Genomic DNA, 22,301 nt, shown 5'->3' on the forward strand with positions numbered 1-22,301 from the left:
ATTAAACATCCATGTTTATATTAAGAAGCTGAATAGCTGTGTTTGTCCATACTGTATTTGTCCACACCAGCACCGTTTTGTAATTTCATGTAGAGAAAGGAAAAATGCATGGTTCTTCTGCCTCATTGGGTGAATAATCCATGCTATTTTTGTTTTTGCATTTTAAAACCAAAAAGTATTAATACTTTTTGTGTCCAGTGTCTCCCCACAAATAGGAACACACTGCCTAACGATGAGCAGGTTGGTTTGGGAGAAAGCACAGATGAAACTCCCATGAAATGTTATGCTGTAGCATAGTTTAATAGTGATTACTACGTACCATGCCCTTTCCAAATGTTTCCATAGATTCTACTTAATATAAGTTGCTCTCAATTCTTACAACTGAATATCTCGTCAAATGGACCTATAGAGAAAAGTAACAGGAACATTTGTAGAAAGTTGTGGGTGCAGATATACACAGAGAGGGACACAGGGAGAGGTCTGCTCGAAAGAACATGATGGAGAAAGAGGTGACAAACAGTGAGAAGAGAAACAAGGAATGGGTTCTATAAAATGATGAGAGAGCAAGAAATAAAAAGAAGGCATGGGAAGAAAATATGAGATAAGGATAAAGAGCAAAGAGGTGAATATTAAGCGGGAGGAGGAAAATTGAGAACGACAATACGTAACATAGAAGGGAAAAAAGAAAAACAAACATAACATACAAGGAAGAGATGGACAAGGTGTATATGGGAGTTATGAGGAGTAGAACAGAAAGAAAGATTGGAATGAGCAGTATGGGGTTGTTGAAAGAGAGTGAGGTGAAAATAGAGAGTGGATAAGGAAAGAATTGTAGGGAGAGAAGGGGACAGAACTGGAGACAAATGAATACAAGAGGGGAGACAGAGACTAAGAAAGTGAGGAAGAGGAATAGACAGATACAGAGAAAGACCGGATAGTGGATCAAGCAGCCAGAGAGGCAGAGGACAGATTGTCTGATGAATCGAGATTTAATAGCATAAAAGAGCAAAGTGAGAGAGAGAGAGAGAGAGAGACAAGTGGGAAAAAGGCAACGTATGAGATTAAGTTGTTGTTAAAGCATTTTTTAGTTAGACCATTATTACTGGTCCAATATACTTTAAAGCACACAATTTTGCACTACTTTACAAAACAATTAATGGAGTTGGTGGGGAGGGAACAACAACATTTATTGTAATAAATACATTATTTACAGTTTTTGGCCATTGTTTGATCAAGCCAATGTTTGATCAAGTTTTGATCAATATTACTGATCCAGTATGCTTTCCATTAAATGTGCTCATTTCCTAAAAATATCCTAGGGGAAAGATTCTACTGATCAGTGTTATTGGTGGCACATTGCTAGTTGGGTAATCTCTTAACAATTCCATTCACCCGCCACCACATTACTAGTTAAGATACTTCCTTACTGAGAAATGTTTTTTCAATAAAAATATGCCAGCCCAGAAATGTTGGCTCTCTTACTAAAAATACAACAAATATATTGAGCAAGGCCCAGTAAAATGGCATTACATTATATTTAGTAGTTATTGATATTGATATTGCAGACTTAGGTCTCTATTCTAAACACCTTGGTAAATTGCAGCACACATGCACACACCTGTTTGTATGAGTGTTGCAATTACAAGTGGGTAAGAGTTTTCTGCACACATCAGAGTTTTTCCCAGGTAAATGTCGGCATGTCAAATCTACTCGATGAAAAGGGCCAGTAAATATTGGTCCATGTGGATTTTGTGCATAAAACATCAAAATCCATATTATACTCCTCATTTCACTGGAGAAACCTCACAATGGGTGCTATTTATCACACTGTTAAGTACTGGACCGCAGGGTATCGGTGTTTATTGGGTGCAATAAACATTGCACTGATACAGGGATACTCATAATCTTGGCCTAAATGTGCTTAAATAACATGATTTGCCCTTCAATTGCCACAGATGTTCTTGTGGATATAGTACAAATTCTCTCTGGATTTGTTTTGACCTCTCACCACGTTGTGTACAAAGGTAGTGCTAGCAATTTTCCATGTGGTGATAATTCCATCCCACATGCCTCAGAAGGAAATCCGAGTCTAGTATTCCTGCTTCCAAATGTTTTGTATCGGATCTCTGTACACTCCAAATATGAACCCTTCGCTAAGCTTCGTCATCAGTCAGCAAATCAATCAGTCAGTCCGGTCCTGGAAAATTACTACCTATGACATTTGAGCCTTGAGAAAGTCGCAGGACGATTTCCCATTGTTTGCGACGAAACACGTGTTGGCTGATTAAGAACGTTATGAAATAACAGAAAGAAAAGAATAAAAGAAAAAGAAGATTTCGAACACTGTGTTTATAATTTGTGTAGACTTGCATTGTTATTTGTCATTACCTTGCAGACGCATGCTGAGGATTTTGCTAATCTTTATGTTGGCCTTGGCCACAATTTTGGGGGAGGTTGGTGGTTCTCCTCACCTTACAGCACCGTATGTTGATACTGTACATAATGGATTTATGTGTGATTGTTCCTAAGTGGCGCCGTTATATCTAGCATTATACCACTGATCTATAGAATACAAAGGTAGTGTTGTGTCCTTTTAAAGCAACTGTTTCTCACAATTTTGTCTTCCAGAAAAATCCCAATAATCAAATAAAAATACCAAAATATATTGCATGGTTTAAAACCCCAATATATTGTAACATTTTTCCATTCACATTACAGTGAGAGACTTCACACTCAGTGCCCCTCTTCAAGGTTATTGTCATTACTGGGGGCCATGTTCCTCTAAAAACATACCCCTGGCTACGGGGGTGGCTTGAGGCCTTCTAATACAAGGAATGGTGTCTCCAAGAGAGCGGCACTCCTCTTGTTAGATATTATAGAACTTGCAATGACATTATTCATGCATCTAATTTTCAGCAAGTACACTCTCTTGTTAATTGCTGATAAAATAAAAATATGGTTTCAGCTGAATTACTTCACGCCATTCAAGGCCGGACTGAGAGCCAAAAGGAACTCTGGCAAATTTGGTCAAACCAGCCCTCTCACTGCATAGTGGTCTCAGGCAGCTCTTTTCTGCTGTGCTGAGGCTTGTATTCTCATTGTACTTCGTAGGCTTGGGTGTAAAATTCCGTTCCGCACGCGGTTTGCAGAGTTTTTACCACTGCGCGCGGAGTTCCAAAAAACTCTGCGGAGCATAGTTTTTTTCTCACTCACACTCACCAATGTTAAGTTGACGAGTACGAGCGAGGAAAATCTTACTCCAGACCACATCCCGGCGAGATTTCTCAATGCGGGCGTTTGGGGATGGTGGCTAGCGCTCAAGTTGAGAAACCTTCCGTTCATGTTGACAAAGCAGAAAGAAGCAGCGCCCTCTCGTGCTGATTTTACAGTGTGGGACAAACACCAGCTGCTAAAATCAGTGCGAACGGCACAACGTAACGTACTCTACCGCTTGCGGAACTCCACGCATCGCACCTGAGTTTTTTGGTCAGAACTCCGCCCAGGCCTCGTACTTCGCTGCTGGAATTACAGTGACCAATCTAAGCCTATAGTGAGAGCGGCCAGATAGGGGAAAATCCCCCCCCGGGGCTCTAGCCCACTAGAGAAACGTCCGATGCCCAATATGGCACGTACGACCCTGATGCCATTTCCCAGTGACTTCAGCAACTTGTTCTTCATTCTGCATCGGACAGGGAGAAACCTTGTCTCTGCAAAAAGCCTCACTGTCCCAACACAGTGAAATTTGCTGAGACTTACTGCTGGCAAGCAGCCCTTCTAATCGGGCAAATGCCACCAATAATTGCAAATGGTCATTATGCACGCTTTCTCGGGCACTCATTCAATACTTAAAACTCCACAAACGCAATCAGTGCACCAGAAAAAAAAATGGAATAGTCTCTTTAAGTCCAACAGTTGAGGTAGCTGTGCCAGTCCACAGAAGCTAAATTGTTTTTGCCGGGGCTGAAAAAAAAGGACACAGCACTCTTCTTTTCCGGTGGAACCAACTTTCAAACGAGTTAAACAAACGTCTGAAATAAATCAGTATTTTTCTTTTAAATGTTGTTACATCGACTCTAACAAGAAGCATGTCTGTAATAAAACTAATGATGTCTTCAGCAGGAACTTGTAGTGGAAATCAAACATGCCATTAGCTTGTCAGGCCTAGCCAAGTGAAATAATAAGCAGCTGGGAACGGCTACACATAAAAATGGAAAACTGTTGCCCCTAACAGAAGATTTCCTCAGAGAAAATGAAGTACGAGGGGCGAGCAACAGACCTGGTTATTCATGAGCGAGGAGTCACAGCGAGGTCAGTGGCAGGGCTCTGCTGAAAACCGTCACGCGGGCACAGGAAATGGCGGCTGACTGCAGGATTCCAAAAAACCCGAACTTCTACCTGACACCGAGGCCAGTAAATCAGGGCAGCCGAAGGGCGTCTGGCGCGGAGACCAGCCCCCTGCCAGTCCGCGGACGGCCGGCATCGAGCATGAAGGAGCGATATTCACAGTAGCATTTCATCCCTCATTTTTCTGCCAAAACCCTGTTATGACTCATGAGGTTCATCTGGATCCGATTTCCAAGGTGCTCGAAAGGTGAAAACGCTCGTGTAGAGGTTATATAGAGGATAACAGATGAAATACCACCTGTAATTGGGTTATAGCAGCTTTGAGTGATTCCAGTGGCCTCACCGAGAGCATAGAGCAAGCAGTCAAATGAACACAGCAAAGATCAAGAAAGGCGTATATCAGTTTTTTTTAATGCATGCAACATACCCTACAAAATACTAGTATCGCAGTGTATTTTATCCTCTACAATCTATAAGATAAAGCACATGCACGTTTTTGGCCCACACTGCGCCCTGTGATAAACAAGTGCAAAAACAACAGTTGATGGACAGAATGCAGAACAATGACATACATTCACCCCAATACACAGATCTGGGCCTAAATCCATCGTATTTTTTGCTCGCCATTCCAGTTTGAACCCAGCCATATGCAAATCAGTCTTAAGCCTGTGCCTCATGGGAACAGTCCAGCCCGAACTGCCGACCAGGTCCTCCTTGGACTGGAAACAAGCATCATAGGACCGGTTTCGGGGTTTCACCCCTCTTCAGCCAGGATAGCTTGATTCCAGTGGCATGGAGAGCAGGGGACCCACGTCTGGGCATCCCCGTCCCACTCGGGGTGACCAATGCAAAAAGAACTATTGATGGACAGAATGAGGAACAATGTCGTACATCCACCCCAGTACAGAGATCTGGGCCTAAATCCATCGTTTTTTTGCTCACCATGCCATTCCAGTTTAGATCCAGCCATATGCAAATCAGTCTCGACCCTGTGCCCAATGGGAACAGTCCAGCCTGAACTGCCCAGCCAGGTCCTCCCTGGACTGGAAACAAGCATCCTAGGACCGGTTTCGGGGTTTCAACCCCCTTCAGCCAGGATAGCTTGATTCCAGTGGCATGGAGAGCACGGGACCCACATAAGGGTATGCCCAGATGTGAGTCCCTTGCTCACTTTGCCACTGGATTCAAGCTAGCCTGGCTGATGACGGCTGGTTATCCAGAAACCGGTCCCAGGATGCTTGTTTCCGGTCCAGGGAAGACATGGCTTGGCAGTTCAGGCTGGACTGTTACCATGAGGCACAGGGTCAGACTGATTTGCATATGGCCATGTTTGAACTGGGGTGGCGGAGTGAGCTAAAGAATGATGATGGATTAAACCCAGATCAGTTGACTGGGGGGGAGTGCTTGCAATGTTCAACACTCCGTCCATCATCCCTTTTGGTTTTGCTTTGTTCGCCCTAAGTTGGCAGGGTATGCCCAGACGTGGGTCCCTTGCTCACTTTGCCACTGAATTCAAGCTAGCCTGGCTGATGACGGCTGATTAGCCAGTAACCGGTCCCAGGATGCTTGTTTCTGGCCCAGGGAAGACATGGCTTGGCAGTTCAGGCTGGACTGTTCCCATGAGGCACAGGGTCAGACTGATGTGCATATGGCCATGTCTGAACTGGGGTGCCAGGACATGACATGAGAGATGGAGAGAAACACTATTTATCACATTTGTGAAGAGTGTATTCATTAGTAATTTTGTAGGACAGACGTTGCTGGGCTGCAACAGAGTCCTGTACATCAAGTGGGTAAATATTAATTTGCGTTCATCAGTTTTACCTACTTTTTGACACAGGTAGATATGTAGCGTATCTACAGTGAGAATGTATTTGGATAAAAGTCAATCTCAAGAGGAGAACCCAGTGCTTCGGGGTTCAAGGTAATCAGTTATTAATACACCAGGGGCCATATGTAGGTAGCATCACATTTACCGATTCATAAATACCGAATTTTACCGATTCGGTATTTATGAATCAGTAAATGTGATGTAGGTAATGATTCGGTAAATTTTACCGAATCGGAAAAATTCGGTAAATATGAATCGGTATTTACCGATTCGGTAATGGGGCATACCTTCCCATTGATTCCTATGGGCCTGGAGGCCCATAGGAATCAATGGGAAGCCTAGTCACCATTACCGATTCGGTAAATACGGATTCGGTAATGGGGGGAGCATATACAAGGGTGGCAGGGTGTCACATTGACACCCTGTTGCACCCCTGATTCTTGCATGTGTGCACATGTGGCGCACATACATGCCCTAAGGGCATGTATGTCTGCCACATGGCACTCTTACATCTGCAAAATATTGCGTTTTGCAAGGTATTCGTTATTTATCACCAACCTGTATTTGGTGGTAAATAACGAATTCTTAATACTAATTTGCACTCTTTAGAGTGCTCCCTACATTCAGGATTTGGTATTTACCGATTCGGTATTTTACCGATTCGGTAGTTTACCGAATCCTGAATTATGCCTCCTACATCCCAAATTGCTAAATACCGTTCGGTAACGGGATATTTACCGAATTTCGGCCGTTACCGACCGGTATTTAGCTACCTACATGAGGCCCCACATCTCTACAGCCTTACAATAAAGAAATCCTAGCACTAAAGCCTTTGATATGAGCTAACTGGAAATAACATATAACAAGAGTACAATGCACGTACATTTAGACAAACACAGTGTTCTTTCTTCAGGTGGCAGTGTTATACGACCTGCAGGATTTAAAGTTACCTTGGACATCATTTTCATATACAAACTTAATACCTACATATCTGCACATTGCCTAGCTGCTCTGGACTCACACAAGAACTTTGAAAGGCCTATGAAAGGAGTGACCGGAGGACTTGATTTAACATTATGAATTTTATGAACTCCAACATAGACTCATAGACCTTCACTTGGTTGCTGTTAAGAGCAGCAGTACACCAGATAACCTAGGAAGGCATTTCCTTGCCTTGTAAGTATAAGGGGATGAGCCAGGTCTTGATTTATTTACGGCATTTAAGATGGTTTTGATCGAATGTCCACATCAAATGCATTTCTCTGAATTCTGAAGGGTCTTCCGACTTTTTAAACTTGAACTTGAGGGCGTTTAAGAGCTGATGAATGTCTGATATCAAGTCTTGACAGGAGTCTACTTTATTAATTTATTGTGCAGAATGAAGAGTCTCTGAACGCAAAAGACGGACTGAATTATGCATGATGATCAAAACATGTTTCTCTTGTGGACCGCCAGCCAATGGAGCTGACAGCAACTGCCGTCAATTATTACATTGTTTAGATCAAACGGTAGTTTGTTAGTTGTGCTTTGTATGCTATTGAGATTCAAGATACTGTTATTCTTGGTAACCCTAAATATGTCCAGTTACTAGATCTAACTTTGACTGAACAAATGCATTGGTTGCTAAGGTTTTTTTGAGTGAAACTGAGCATCTGAAAAACTCTGTATAGAAAACTTGTGTTATAGAAACACACCATGGAGCTGGTGGTCACTTAATATATACTACAAACTATTCAAGATCTAGGAAAGCTACATCCTACCCATACTGGTGATAATCCCATAGAAATACACCAGAGACTGCCATTCCAAGAAATTAGGTGGTTCTGCATATGCATGATTTCGGTCTTTGATGTATTTCATTTGAGGGCATTCCTTGCCATCCATTAGCAAGCAGGTTCCTGTAACTGAGAAATATTTCCACGAGAGCAGGTAAGCATGAGCAAGAGGATGCCGATATAGATTGAATTAAATGTGAGAGAAGATGGACCCCAAAAGACGTTAATGAATTGAAATGAGAAATTATCAAGTTGAACTATGTCCGAAATGTTAAAAAAAAATATTTAATTCATACCCTGTATATAGCACTGCAGGAGCAAGGCATCATTGATGGTATTAAACACAGTTGCAGGAAGTTAAAATAATCACAGCACCGACACTGACGCCATCAAATCACAATCTTAAATCATCAATAACTGATGTGAGAAGTCATTCTGTGCTCTTCCATGCCCTAAAACTGTCTTGAGCACTGTCACACATTTGGTTATAGAGTTGCTACATCACCACATGTTTCAGTCATTTTGTGACGCGACTTTAGCTGGGTCATTGGAATCTAGGGAGTATATTTCTAGTAACAGCGAACAGTTCCTGCTTGAAAACCTTCAATGCAACTCCAAAACCAAAAGAGGAATTTTACAGGTTGATAAAAAACTGTGCAACATTGTCCAAAATAGCTAACTGTAGCCTACCTCGGTAGGTATTTATGGGAGAACGTGAAATCTTACTTTTGTTCAGTAGAGTTCATTAGAATTACCAAATGAACATAGGAAAGGAATTTGAAATTACCGGTTTCTCAAGCAAGTATGGTTTTCCTTCGATGATTGAACAAAGGCCAGTGCGTAGTCACGCACCAGATCCAAGAAGCACTGTGATGCAGTAATTGCAAAATGTCAACTCCCAGCAATCCACAAATTCAAACAAATAATCCATATTTAATCCATATTTATTCCATTGTCCTTGGAATGTGTACGTTCACAATCAAACAGTCGAATTCCAAACTTTAAATGCACCAGAAATGCCCATCCAGGAGTCTTTTTTCGGCACATAGAATGTGCTGTTTGTCCAGGGTAATTATGATGCTAACATCCCAATGCATTTCGGGCATTAATGACCTTCGTCAGGCGTAACTAGAACCAAAAAGAAAGCTCATCAAAAGTAGTAAAGGACCCCATTACACATCTACGAAAACCACCATGGTACATGCTCTATGGAAAATGAATGTGCCCAAACTTCACCACTTACTGCTGAAACTCGAAAAACGTGTTCAATTTAAGCCCAAAAAACTTCAAAGAAGGATTTAAAGAAGGGCTACAATACCATAATCAAAAGGTATGAACAACCATGCACAGAACTCAAACTTGGCAACTAACTCACTATGTATACCAGCATGTCATCCAAGTGCTTAGTGTTTCGACGCAGCAGACGGCGTCTTGTCTTCATAAACCATAAAGTTCCTGCCCAAAGTGAGATCGCCGTGCATGAGCCAATTAGTAGTACTCAGCTCAGGTGAAACCATTCTTATCACATGGCAGAAAGACCCAGTCCAAAGGAAAAACATAGAAGAAATACACATATGGATGCTGCATGAGTCAGTCAGTTCGAACAATGAACTGAGCATAGGTTATTACCTCTGTACGCAAACTGACAAATATAAAACAACATGCTTGGGATGTGCTGGTATTCTTAGAATAACAACATTAAAAATAACTTTAAAAGTAATTTAAAATAATTGTGAAGAAGCAACATACATTGAAAATAATTATTGAAACATGACTATTACAAAATTTCAATCCTCTACTGATGATAATTCAAATATTTTGATGATATAAAACAAGGCTCTCTCGTAACATCCCAGGAAACTTCCAAGTTATTTTTCCCAGATGGTAATGTATCTTAAATTCATGTACTCAATTTGGGTGCAAACGATCAGCATGGGGCATTGATGCATCATGCTAAAAATAGGTGATAGAATGCACTCCTAGTTAACTTGGTTTAAACAACTTTAATAGCTTAACATCCTGATCTAGTGCAGGTTTGTGACATTGTGTATTGTGATGCTGTTGTATGGCCTTGTACAATAGCAATGTGGGGGCCTTGTGATGGCTTGATCTGGTGAACTGCCCCCACTTTATTATGTATATACGCCAACAGCACAAAAAACGATAAAGGCAGGCGATCAAGAAGTTAAGGTAGTACCTTAAACTTTGCTTTACATCATGGGGTTGTACGACATTACAACGCATACATTTACCATGCATGTCTTTACCATGTATTTTTTACAATGCATGCCTTACCACACATGTAAGTATAAATAAGGTAAGTGAATTATCCATGTGTGTGTGTGTGTGTGTATATATGTGTGTGTGTATAAAATAACAGGCTCACAAAATTAATTATGCATCCAAAACAGTGCCTGCCATGCACTGCTAATTACCCTTCATATTACATCAACTCATAACATCCTCTATGACATCAGTGATAATATCACTGCAACATTTGCTATAAAAGTATTGATGAGAAAACTGTGCATGGAGTGGCGCGAGTTATAATTACCTTGGGGCACGAGTTATAGTTACTTGAGATAACTCTAACTATAGCTGCTGAATTTCTATGGTATTGTGTGTGTGAAATGTGTAGCTAACTATAACGTCCCTGTACCATTTGGTTTTTTAGTGAATATATATACGTCCACACAAACTACACACACATATACTTACCTAAACTATACTTACCATGCATGGTAAAGGCATATGCGTGTCAAAAGATTGCATTATAAAGGTTGTTTTACTTTGTTCACAGTTTTATGGGGGATTTCACTGGTGCCTAACATAATATTAAAGTATTTTAAAGTAGTATTTGTTGTTTTGAGAAAACACCAGCAATTGTATATATTGTTGACTGGATATGTACTGTTCAGATGCTTAGCTCTCCACAGCAATATTTTCCTTTTGGCTGGTGAATATTGGGTTTGCAAATATGTAAACCCTGAAAATGTTTTTAAAACAGAGTGGTGCTCTCAAACACTACAGATGGTGTGTGGGGTCTAACTTGCATCATGTGCTGCACATTAACGTAAAGATTCCTTCTGCTTCTAAAAAGAACCCATTAACTAACAGCAGTCGACCTCATTAGGTCATTTCTTATTTACTGACAGCCCTTATTTTCTATCGTCTAATTCTGTCGCTTGCTTAGCACAGAAAGGACAATGGATGTTGCAAAAGACCACCAATGAGGTCGTTTTTTTTGTATTCATTAATTGTGATTGTCATGAAAACTCCATTTCCAGAACCTTACAAATCAAATGATGCATGAAGTGTTGGGTCAACAGATTACTTAGAAGTAGAGAGATTAGACGTCTGTGTTGAATTTGCGTCCTATTTTTGCCCTTCAAGCCTTTATAATTTCTCCAAAAATAGTGTCTCTATTGAAACAATAAAATGGCCATCAGCCAATTCCCAGTTTGGCTTTAGTGGTATTCTGAAATATATAACACCAAAATAAAAATATTATTAATAATCAACAACACTGCTTACTATCTCCCGATGAATTCTGATAAAGTTATTTGAGTAGCAGTGAGTAAACCTTGAGATAGTGGCCCTTTACCTCCTTCATTCTTTTACTACTTTCCAACCTTTTTGTTTTGTCCAACAAATCTAGTTTTCCAAATACCTTCTCCAGAAAATGTTTTCATTTTTGAAAATGCTAACACTTTCATATATGGTGGATTCAGTGTTTTCCCGAATCTAATCACAAAGAACAATACTGGCCGACAAATAGTGCAAATACCCATTTAAAATATATAATCTGGCTTTTGTTGTAGCTGTTGGCAGGAAATCCACCGACTTTCAATCGCGACTCCAAAACCGAAACTACAGGTGCAAAAATAGGGTCATTATGACGCACAGGATCTACCAGGAGGAGGACAAAACTAAAATGAAATTCTCCACAGCCCAATTACAAATAATAAAACACATAAAAAAAATGTTCGTAAAATAAAGCAGTGGCGTAAATCAAATTGATGGGGCCCATGCATAATGTAAAGATGGTCCCCTAATTCCCATATTTCACAGATATTCATCGACCTTGTGCTGAAGGGGGCCCCATGAAGGGTAGGAGCCCCCTTGCAGCACAGGGGCTGCATGGGCCTGTGTTATGTCCCTGAAATAAAGGCATTGTGCACTGAAGAGAAAGAAGGTTTTATCTTGGTTCTCAGTGTCTGTCACCTACTGTGGTTCTCTGGACCACGCTACAGTTGATGCATCCAGGACAGCAGCTATTCCCCAGGTTGTCAAGAAAGGTGTTGATATAATTTGTGGGTGAAAAACAAACATTTGATGAAACAAATACAATGATATTTTGATGTCATATAGTGTGCTTTGTGAAGGTTGTGGCAGCTGGGTTTTTTTTCAGACCATGGGCGTGTACAGATAAACTTTACAATTTTAGAGAGACACCAAATATGAACGCCAGTGTTTAATTTAAATAAACAATAAGTCCAGGGGCACAAACAGTTTCATAGGAGTCTGTGAATGGTGCTGTTGAATGCAGGCTTGACAATACTAAGGCTATCAAGTTTCGATAACAGTTCATGCTTCTTATTTCCATTTTCTTACACTTCCTGTCTCTTTACCTCACTTTTGCAGGTCTTTTCGCCACATTCTACATTCAAAAGCACAGTTTCTTTCTCATTCTGTGGCGTGGGTGGGATGGCGGTTGCAACTTTGAAGTCTTGTCCCCTGGGATTTTCGGGTGGTGCAGGCCAGGTACATCAGCGGGTCAATTGGTCAGGAGAGCATAGGGGGGCGGGTGCAAGATATGTTAAATCATATGGTCTGAGGTGACAGGGTCCTATTTTCAGTAAGCAGGGCAGCATGCTGGTTGCCCCTGGGGGCAGGTGTACCATATGCGTAAAATTGATGACGGTTGTAGTGCTTCGTTCTGTTGTTGATGAGCAGGTGAAGCGAAGGGGGCAGTTTTGCAGGACACAATGAAGGTTGGCTGTGTTGCTGGTCAGGCAGACCAATGCGGGTGGGGGAATGAGGCAGGGGTGTTAGATTTCAGAGTTGATTTAAGAAGGTTTCAGTGTGTCTTATTAAGCTGTTATGCAGGGTTAGAGTTGGGAAAGTGAAACATTTGCATAGAGTAGTGAAAAGGGGTGTTGTTTTTATGGGAGGGAGGGTCTGGTTTGTTTCATAATGTTTTAATTTTATTCTGAATGGCTTAGTGCCAAGAGATTTTGGCGCATCTATCTTATTAAAGTTGTTTTTTTCAGACAAGTTAATGTCGTAGTGTGGTTTCTGGGATGCTCCTTCTCGTCTGATCTTCTTCTTCTTTCTCATTTTTCTTCCACTATCCCTCTCACTCTGGGTCAAAAAACATAAGTCCAGGTCCCCAGCAATGGGTGGCAGTGCCAAGCACCTGCTTCAAATGTAGCATTGAATTTACCTTTCAGATAAAGGAAATGTATGTCTTATTACATTGCTCGTGTGCCAATAAATTAATAAATGTGTTTTGTGGACAGACATCAATCACGCTGATATTTCGATGCTAGGAAAGAATGTTCATGAAAATCAGGAATTTTAAAATGACAGCTACTGGAGTGCATTGTATTGCTTCTTGCAGTTTTATTGGATAAAAATCAACAAAATGTGGGATAGTGTGTAGTAATTTTACAGCTAACTTAAGAATTTGATCACCACTGAACATTGCTGAAACTAAAATCTGGAAATAGAATGTGAGGCTCATTGGATCAACTTAGAACAATAGAAATGAACAAGAAGCAAGAGGTTGCAAAGACATGTGTCTTGCAAAGATTAACAAAGATTACAGAGGTACATCAGACCATTCCTCACATCCGGAACCAGTAGTCATGTTCTACTCTTGGCAGGTTCAGCCATTGGTGAGAGGGCATTGGATAGGATACTGCCATCTTAGAATTGATTAGCTGACACCCCCTGACAAATAGCAAGTACAAAATCTTTTATTCAAGTAACAGTCTCATTTAGGCCCATATTTACAAAGATGTTGTGTCAGGGTTGCATTACTCTTATGACACAGCCCCAACATAACATCATTTTTGGTATTTACAAAGCCTTACAAATGCTGCTTTGTATGGCTTAGCAAAAAAAGTAACACAAGACAGAGCTTTGCGCTGCCTTGCTTTACTTTGCGTCAAGTAGGAAGTCCATGGATGGTGCGTGGGCGTTCCAATGCATTCACCCATAGATTTTGATGCAAACCCATATTTACAAAGAGATTATACATGGGTTTGCAGTTGCACCAAAATAGTGCGCCTGCCTGAGGCTGGCATAACAAATACAACTTTCTTTAGTTCTCCTCGTTATTTCCTCTTTGCATGTGTGCTCCATTCTGCAGTACACATCCTAAGAGACAAAGGGGTCTATTAGAATGTTGGGCGGATCACCACCGCCCCCATGGCGGTGGTGATCCGCCCGACATTCTCCTCTGCCCGCATGCCATTTCCCCCGCCATATTAGTATGGCGGGGGTCCCGGCAGATGGAAAGACCATCCGCCGGTTTTCCGCCGGTCACACAGGTGACCGGGTGGAAAAGGGGCCTGACATGGTGGCGGTGTCTGCTAGACACCGCCATCCATATTAGGATGGCAGCGGGAAGTAGCCTTTCTGTGGTGGCAGAAAGGCATGCGGTGTCCTCAGTTGGGGGCCCGTTGCGGGCCTCCAGGATTTTGGGGGGGTGAGGGGGGTACATGGGGGTACCTATGGTACCCCCCAGCATTTGCATGGACGACGTGGCAGGCACCGCGCGGTGCCTGCCACATTGTGCATGGAAATGCGCACATGCCTTTTTTGTATTGCGGCGGGTGCTGCTGACAGCACTGCCTGCCACAATACAAAACATGCGGGATGCGCCCGCCAGTGTGGCGGGCGCATCCTAATTGCCCATGCGGGACCGCCGCATCCTTAGCGGGTGGTCCTATTTCCCGGGGCGATGCCCGCCATCATAATAGACCCCAAAGTTTCAATGTATAGTTTTTAGCTAGGAAGACACCCTTTCCTGCTCAAAAACAATCCTGACCACAATAGAGACTCCCTGGCACTACAGAGGAAGGGTCCCTGCATTGGTGTTCGGCTCTCATCATACTGCTTTTATATTGTTATATATTCTGTTTCAATCATCCTTGGTAAAAGTTCCTCTAAAATGTTGCAGGAGATTCATTCTCACTATTTGCATAGCTAATATAAGATCAACTTAACAGTCTTCAAGTACAATTGGACTTCAAGGGGAGGCCTTTCTTTCTCAGTTCTGACCCCAATGTTGTCGAGTTCAATGCCTATAGACATTAAGCTTTCAAAGACACACAGAAACGCTAATGTCTCTTTGAATAGCCAACACCACAAGAGTTCTTTTGGGGTAGTGAATGCTACATATGTTCTGTAAGGGCAGTTAGTATATTCAGCTCCCTGAAAAAATCATTGAATATTTCTTAACTCCATACCTTGACAAGTTCATGATTTCTCTAATTGTACCCCCTACTTTGTGATTTCTAATTCATATTAATCATGACTGATGGTTGAAACATTTTTGTTTTCTTCTTTTGAAATTAAGGGGCCTATTACGATGTGAGTCGGAAAGCCTCTTACCATAGGTTGGAGGCTTTCCGTTTCACATCGTAGGTTTCAAATCCGACAGCCTTATTATGATGAAGGCTATCAGATTTGAAACTGGCTAGTTGGACCGACTGGCTTCCAATGGGCTCATAATCCCCTATGTACAGCGTTTACGCCGTGGGGATTATGATGCCGGTTTGTGACAAGCTTTTCACGTCAGGCTTTCTGACATGAAAAGCCTGTCAGAAAGTGACTTTGGGGTAGGGCCCCCATCTCCGCAGGCTCTGGTTGAGGGCTTGGGGGGCACCCATGGTGCCCTCCTGTAAATCCCTGCACCGTGTGGCAGTGGCGCATGGATTTACACAGGCTCCCCTTTCTCCATGGAAGCTTGTGCCACGGCTGGTTTATGGCCGCAGCACCAGCTCCCATAGGGAAATGAGAGAATGTGACCGCACCATGTGCAGTGGCATTGTAATTGTGGTGTCAGAACCGCCAACCGTAGCTCGGTCGGTCCCGAGCCTGCTGCAATATCGGGGGACATGAGTCCTCCCAACATCGTAATCAGGTCCTATGTGTTTTTTTATATAAATTCTGCTCAAATAAAATACAATTGAAATAAAAAAAGTTTATGATTTATCTGGGTTTGACAGTTGTCACTAAAATTCACTTTCACCTGTTAACAATATCTGATTATGCTTTTATTGAACTGGACAGTAATGCTCCTCTTATGATTGAAAAGTGGTGTGGATGGACCTTAGATCTTCAACTCCAAAGTAACCCTGATATCATTAATCTATTGAATATAACTATCATTGACTTCAGTGAAATCAATAGTATATAGTATATTTGGGATGCATAAAAACCAATTATTAGGGACATGTGCATCTTACATAAAAAAACAAAACAGACAAAAATGAACACAAAAAAAGCAATACAAAGACAAGATAATATCTGTTAGTACAAGAATAGCGTGTACAGGAAGTACTGCAAATGGCTATCCTGTTAAATAAATTAAACATGTCCAAGTAGATAATGTCGATCGAATATAGAGAAGAGACTGTAGGCACTGCTAACTAAAGATCTTGAAGCCAATTCCAAAATAAAATAAATTAAAGAGAGAATAAAAAAGCTGTTATAGTACGAGATAGCAAGTCCATGGACTTTCAGACATTATAAAGACTTATTTAAAGAGGAAGACCAAAGTTACAGGCATAACATTTAGAGCTATCCATTTAAAATATATTTAAATTCTATAAAATGATAATGAAGGGCAATAGTAAATGCTACCCATTACAATTAAGGGTGATTGGGCAAAAAATCCAGTTTTTAACATCGTGCTACCAGAATATCATCACAAGAATATTTTAAAGCAGAAAATAGCATCAGCGGAAATATCACAGGCAAGAACATAATTTTTAGGTATGTTTTTAATATTGTTGTTAACTTTTATGTTATGTTATGTTAAAATAATTTTATAACGCGCATAGCTACCCAAAAAGGGTTTCCCAGCGCAAACCTGAAGGAACAGAAAGAAGTGAGAGATTATTGATTAAACAACCGGGTTTTTAGTAGTTTACGGAAATTTGTGTGTAGCGTTTCTTTGCGAATCGCTGTGGGGAGAGAATTCCATAAAAATGGGCCAAGATAGGAAAAAGAGCGGCCACCCATTCTTGTAAGTTTGATCCTAGGAACCACCAATTGTTCCTGAGTCGTGAATCGCAACAGGCGAGAGGGTTGGTAAGGATGGACTAGATTTTGCAGGTATTGAGGAGCAGTACCTGCCTTGATCTTGAACATATAGTTCAAGGGTTTGAACTTGGCACGATTTTCAATTCTAAGCCAGTGCAGATCTCTCAAGGCACTAGAGGTGGAAGACATTCTTGGGATTTTGCAAAGCAATCTGGCGGCAGAGGTTTGTACCACCTGAAGCTTCCGTAACACATCCCTATATGCTCCCAAATAAAGAATATTCCCATAGTCCAGTCTAGATGTTACAAGTGCCTGGACTACGGTCTTTTGGGTAGCACTAGGGGGCATCCAGATAATTTTCTCCAACCATTTTAAAATGGTGAAGCAGGTGGCTGCAACTTTTACCGCTTGTTGTTTCATTGATAATTTATTATCAATGACAAATCCCAGTTTGCGGACTTGAGAGGTGGGCAGAGGTAAAGGGCCCATTACGCTGGGCCAATGTTGGGGGCCCCAAAGATCTTTATTTTTCCCCAGAATAAGGACCTCAGTTTTTTCACCATTGAGTTTGAGTTGATTGGTTTGCATCCAAGAGTTGAAGGTCCCGGCAGCTTTTCCGCAGAAAGGGAGAAATTGATTTTGGTGTAGTCGGCGTAAGAAAAGAGAGACAACCCATCCTCTACTGCAATCGCTGCCAAAGGTTGTACATATACATTAAAGAGAAGAGGACTTAGAATCGACCCTTGAGGTACCCCATAAGGAGAAGGGACGCGCTATGCTCAGCTTTGCTATCGCCGTGAGGGGAACGGCTGACTATTCCCAAGTGCCTACTTTCACCTGCCTGCCGTGAGGGGAACGGCTGTGTATTTCCAATTGCCTGCCGTGAGGGGAACGGCATCGAACCCGCCAGCTAAACTACACATCCCAGGGGGCATAGCACAGTGCGGTGCTGCGGACGTCACCAGAGGGCGCAGGAAGCCCTCATAGGCAGCAGGCGCCTCCCGCAGTGCGGGACGCGCGCTGGCCAAGGGCGGGCCCGTCCTTGCCCGTCACTGACAGGAACAGACTGGGCTGGGCCATTCCCCTAATGTTGTCTTCTAGCTCGGGTATACAAGGTACTGTTGTTCTCTGTAGCTTGTAGGGCAAGCGTAAAGTATGCACTATCTGCTTTGTATTGCTACAAGGGCCCTTTATCCTGTCAACGTAGCAGGTTATTGTGTAGCTTGTTGTGTTCCCCTGTTTCCCTGTACTGTCGCTATTGCCTAGAGGCGGCTAACATTTTATTGTCTGACCTGGGTGTGTTTTCAGTACTAGATGACGGGCAAAGGGAAGCGTACAGGAGGGGGTGGGACAGTGTCTGGTACCCTGGATCAATTCATAACTAGAGCCGTTTCGGTTTTAGTGCACAAAATCGCTATTACGGAGCGGCGTCTTTCTACTGAACCTATATACGCTAGACGCTGATCTATTGGGACACTAGCATTAGCAAAATCCCCTAGTAGCCTATTAGGGCAGGGTACTAGTGATTTGGCCCAGCAGAGGGACGCCGGTGATAGCCCTACTACTCTACAGGTTAGTGATAAGATCATGGAGGCCCCTGGTGAAGTTGTCTCTATAACGGACAGTTCCCCAAACCCTGTTGCAGTCTATCCCCAGACAAGGGCCAGTAGAAAAGTTACAAGATCTTCCAACTTGAAGAGGAAAAGAGTTGGGGTTGCTCAAGGGGGGAGACAGGCGAAAATTCCTAATGTTTTGGAAAATGCATCTAGTGTGTTGGGTGTTATTCCGGCTGATGATCATTTGTTCCTGGGCGAGACAAATAAATGCCCCTCTGACCAGCCACAAGCAGGAGAATGATCCCCCAGATTGAGCAGGTGGTGCGATCATTAATACTCCCCCTTTTAGAAAGGGTAAAACTGGTCAATGAAAGGGTCGAACGCCTTGAACAAACTATCTTGGACAACTTTTGTTCATTAAAAAAGTCATTAAATTAGCCATTAAAGATAGAGAAAAGCCTAACCCTACGTCCTCCGGTGTACATACCATTTCCACTTCTTTACCTACCCCTCTCGTTGATTCTGTTGTGATAACCGAGGCTACTTCAGGAGTGGTCCTCCGTAAGGCTCCGGATAACTACAATAACCTAGGTGTATGCCAGAAAAGCAATGACCCTGGGGGCAATACTAATATCAATAATGTAAGTAAGGGGGTGAGTGAAGGTGAAACCCGAGAGACTAGCGATAAAACCATCAATTCTCCCATGGTTCACATCCATCTTCCACCGGACTCTATACCTTATGTTGCTGTATTGACTGGTGTCCCTGAATTAAAAGGTGGTAACCGGAATCTTACCAAGAACTTAAAAACAAAGTAACATTCTGGTTAAACAAGAATAGACCCATTCCTAATTATATGGATGGGAAGATCCTTTTTGTCAGAAGGGTTAGCTGGGTGGGACCTAGATTAAAAGACGTCCCGGGTGACTCCATCATTGTTAACTTTGAAGACAGACGCATAGTGCGCTTCATCTGCGACCACCCATCCTTCAGGGACTGGTCGGGGATTGGGGTGCACGACTTAAGGTATTTTTACAACCCTGCCCCTAATTCAGTTGAAAGATCTAGACAGGATTGGGTAAGATGCGGAACTTATCCGGGGTTCATTATTTCCCCCCCAGACTACTCTAATGGCTTGTGTAACCCTGTAGATCTGGCCTGACCGGGGACAGAGGGGTCCATCCTAACAGTGTCCAGTAATGGAAATATCACTGGAGTTGTGCCCAAGGGTGGTGTAGATGTAACTTATTCTGTAAGTCCCAGGGTGCCTAACTCAAAAGGGGTACTAAACTTAAGGCTGGACAGGGAGTACCTGAGGGAATATGAAATAAGCTCCGATAACCCCCAACAGGCTAAAAGGTTCGGATCGGGGGCGGGCTCAATGATTTCTTGGAATGTCGCTGGCCTGAAGTCAAAAATGGATTCTCCTGAATGGGTTGAATTCATTGGTGGTTTTGATGTTTGCCTCTTCCAGGAGACTTGGTCCTGCGAGCCCCAGTTTATTCAGGGATATTTGAATTTCTGTGTCCCAGCAATCCAGGGACCTAAAGGGCGTCCCATGGGTGGCCTGACAACTTGGGTACGTCAGGATTTATTTTTGGCGGTTAACGAAGTGCCAACTAGGTCCCATGATATTCAACTAGTCAGGCTATCATTGGGCCATCTAGGTGATCTGGACATCTATAACCTGTACATGAGAGGGACCAAGGGATCTGGATCACGGGTCTTGGTTATTTTGGATTCCCTTATAGATCAACACTCGAGTGAGAGGGGAGTGCTTGTCGCTGGGGATTTGAACGTCTCTTTTGAACCTCTCCTGGATTCTGACCTTGGGTGGGGTGTTGATCCTGAGGAAAATCAGCTTTGGGGAATACCTGGGCTTGACCTCGATCCAATCAAAAGGTGGACCGAGACCATTGTCCAGGTCAACGCTCTTTGTTATGAGCAAGGACTGAGGGCGTTGAATGGTAGGACGCCGGGTGATAAATTAGGGGCCAATACATTCGACAGCGGTCGGTACTCAAGTAGGATAGATTACGTCCTTTGTAGTTTGAAGCTATGGCGATCTATAATGGACATGGTGATCGAGCCAAGAGTCGAGAGCGACCACAATCCTATTTGCGTAACCCACCACTGGTGGAAGAGTAGCTATACAGCAGCAGAGGACAAGGAACCTAAGCCACCTGAAGTCGTCCTCTCAAACGACATGCGCAGACTCAAGTGGCGCGAGGTCAAGAATAACGATAAGGCCATTACCGATATTGATAACAAATTAGCTGGAGCCATATTGGAACTCGAGGGTACACTGGCTAACGAGACAGGTAGTGTTGTAGCCACTGGACTTCATGAAATGTTGTTTGAGGGAATACATTCATATTTTATGAAACCAGTGAGAAAATCCAACAAGGTCCCACCCAAGCGGCTCAGATGGTATGACGGTGACTACAGGAGAGCTAGGGCTGATCTGGCCTCAGCCCCTTCTAGTGGACACAATGATTGCGTTCGTAAGGCCAGACAATTATATAAAAAAACTGTTAGATTGGCCAAGAAGAAATGGGACGAGCACTACTGGCTTGATCTGAAGGGAGCGTGTTATTCCAGGGATACCCGGCTATTCTGGAACATCATTAAGTGGGATAGAGGAGGGCGGCCTGACAGACCCTCAAACCATGTCTCTCAAGAGGAATGGTTAAAATATTTCGAACCACAATATGCCTATAACCCAACATTTAATTTTGCCTGGGCTACAACTTACGTTTTTTACTCTCAGGGCCCTTTCAGCTCACAAGATGCTTTGATGGCCCTGGGTTCTGTTGCAAGTGGGCGCGCTCTGGGACCAGATGGGGTTCCACCCGACGTCTTCCTCCACAACAAAGCTTGTTGGAGTAAGTACATTACCTTACTGGCAAATGCTGTGGCTGAAGGTGCGCCAGTCCCCAAGTCATGGGGGGGGGGGGGCAGTAATAATCCCTGTGTTCAAGAAGGGAGAAAAGGCACTCCCAGGTAATTATAGGCCAATTAGCCTAATAGATTCCATCCAGAAGGTCATAGGGAGGATGGTCTAGAACCAGATACTAGAGTGGATTGAAGAAAATAACATTCTGTCCCCCTTTCAAGCGGGTTTCCGCAAGCTACCCAGTACAGTGGACCAGGTTTTTTGCTTTGTCCAACTCCACTGGAAAGTAGCTACTTTGGGAAAAGGCAGCCTCTATGCCGCTTTTGTGGACCTGAGAGCTTCCTTCGATCTTGTGCCTCGCCTACGGCTATGGGCAGTGTTAGAAAAACTCGGTCTCCCCATAGAAATTCTGACCCTGGTAATGAGGCTACATGAGTCTAATTTTGCCAGGATTCAGTGGGGTGGGCCTGGCGACGTCACTCTTGAGTTCCCGGAAGAGCGTGGTGTGCGCCAAGGTTGTACCATGGCACCCACGCTCTTTTCACTGTACATTAACGGGATAGTTGACCATATGCTCTGTGCTAGCACTGATGCCCCGAGGTTGGCTGGAGTCTCAATCC

The 22,301-nt window shown here is 42.9% G+C and overlaps 1 long non-coding RNA gene across 1 annotated transcript in view; it reads right to left on the bottom strand.

The window, feature by feature from the left end:
• Positions 1–4,368, bottom strand: part of LOC146789576 (uncharacterized) — a 52,943-nt gene extending 48,575 nt beyond the window's left edge. The window contains exon 1 of the long non-coding RNA XR_014969829.1: positions 4,277–4,368. This is a non-coding gene — a long non-coding RNA (uncharacterized LOC146789576). The remainder of the gene's footprint in view (positions 1–4,276) is intronic.
• Positions 4,369–22,301: the final 17,933 nt, after the last annotated feature.

The sequence above is a fragment of the Triturus cristatus genome, chromosome 10 (genome assembly GCF_964204655.1).
Source record: "Triturus cristatus chromosome 10, aTriCri1.1, whole genome shotgun sequence".
NCBI classification, from domain to species: domain Eukaryota; kingdom Metazoa; phylum Chordata; class Amphibia; order Caudata; family Salamandridae; genus Triturus; species Triturus cristatus.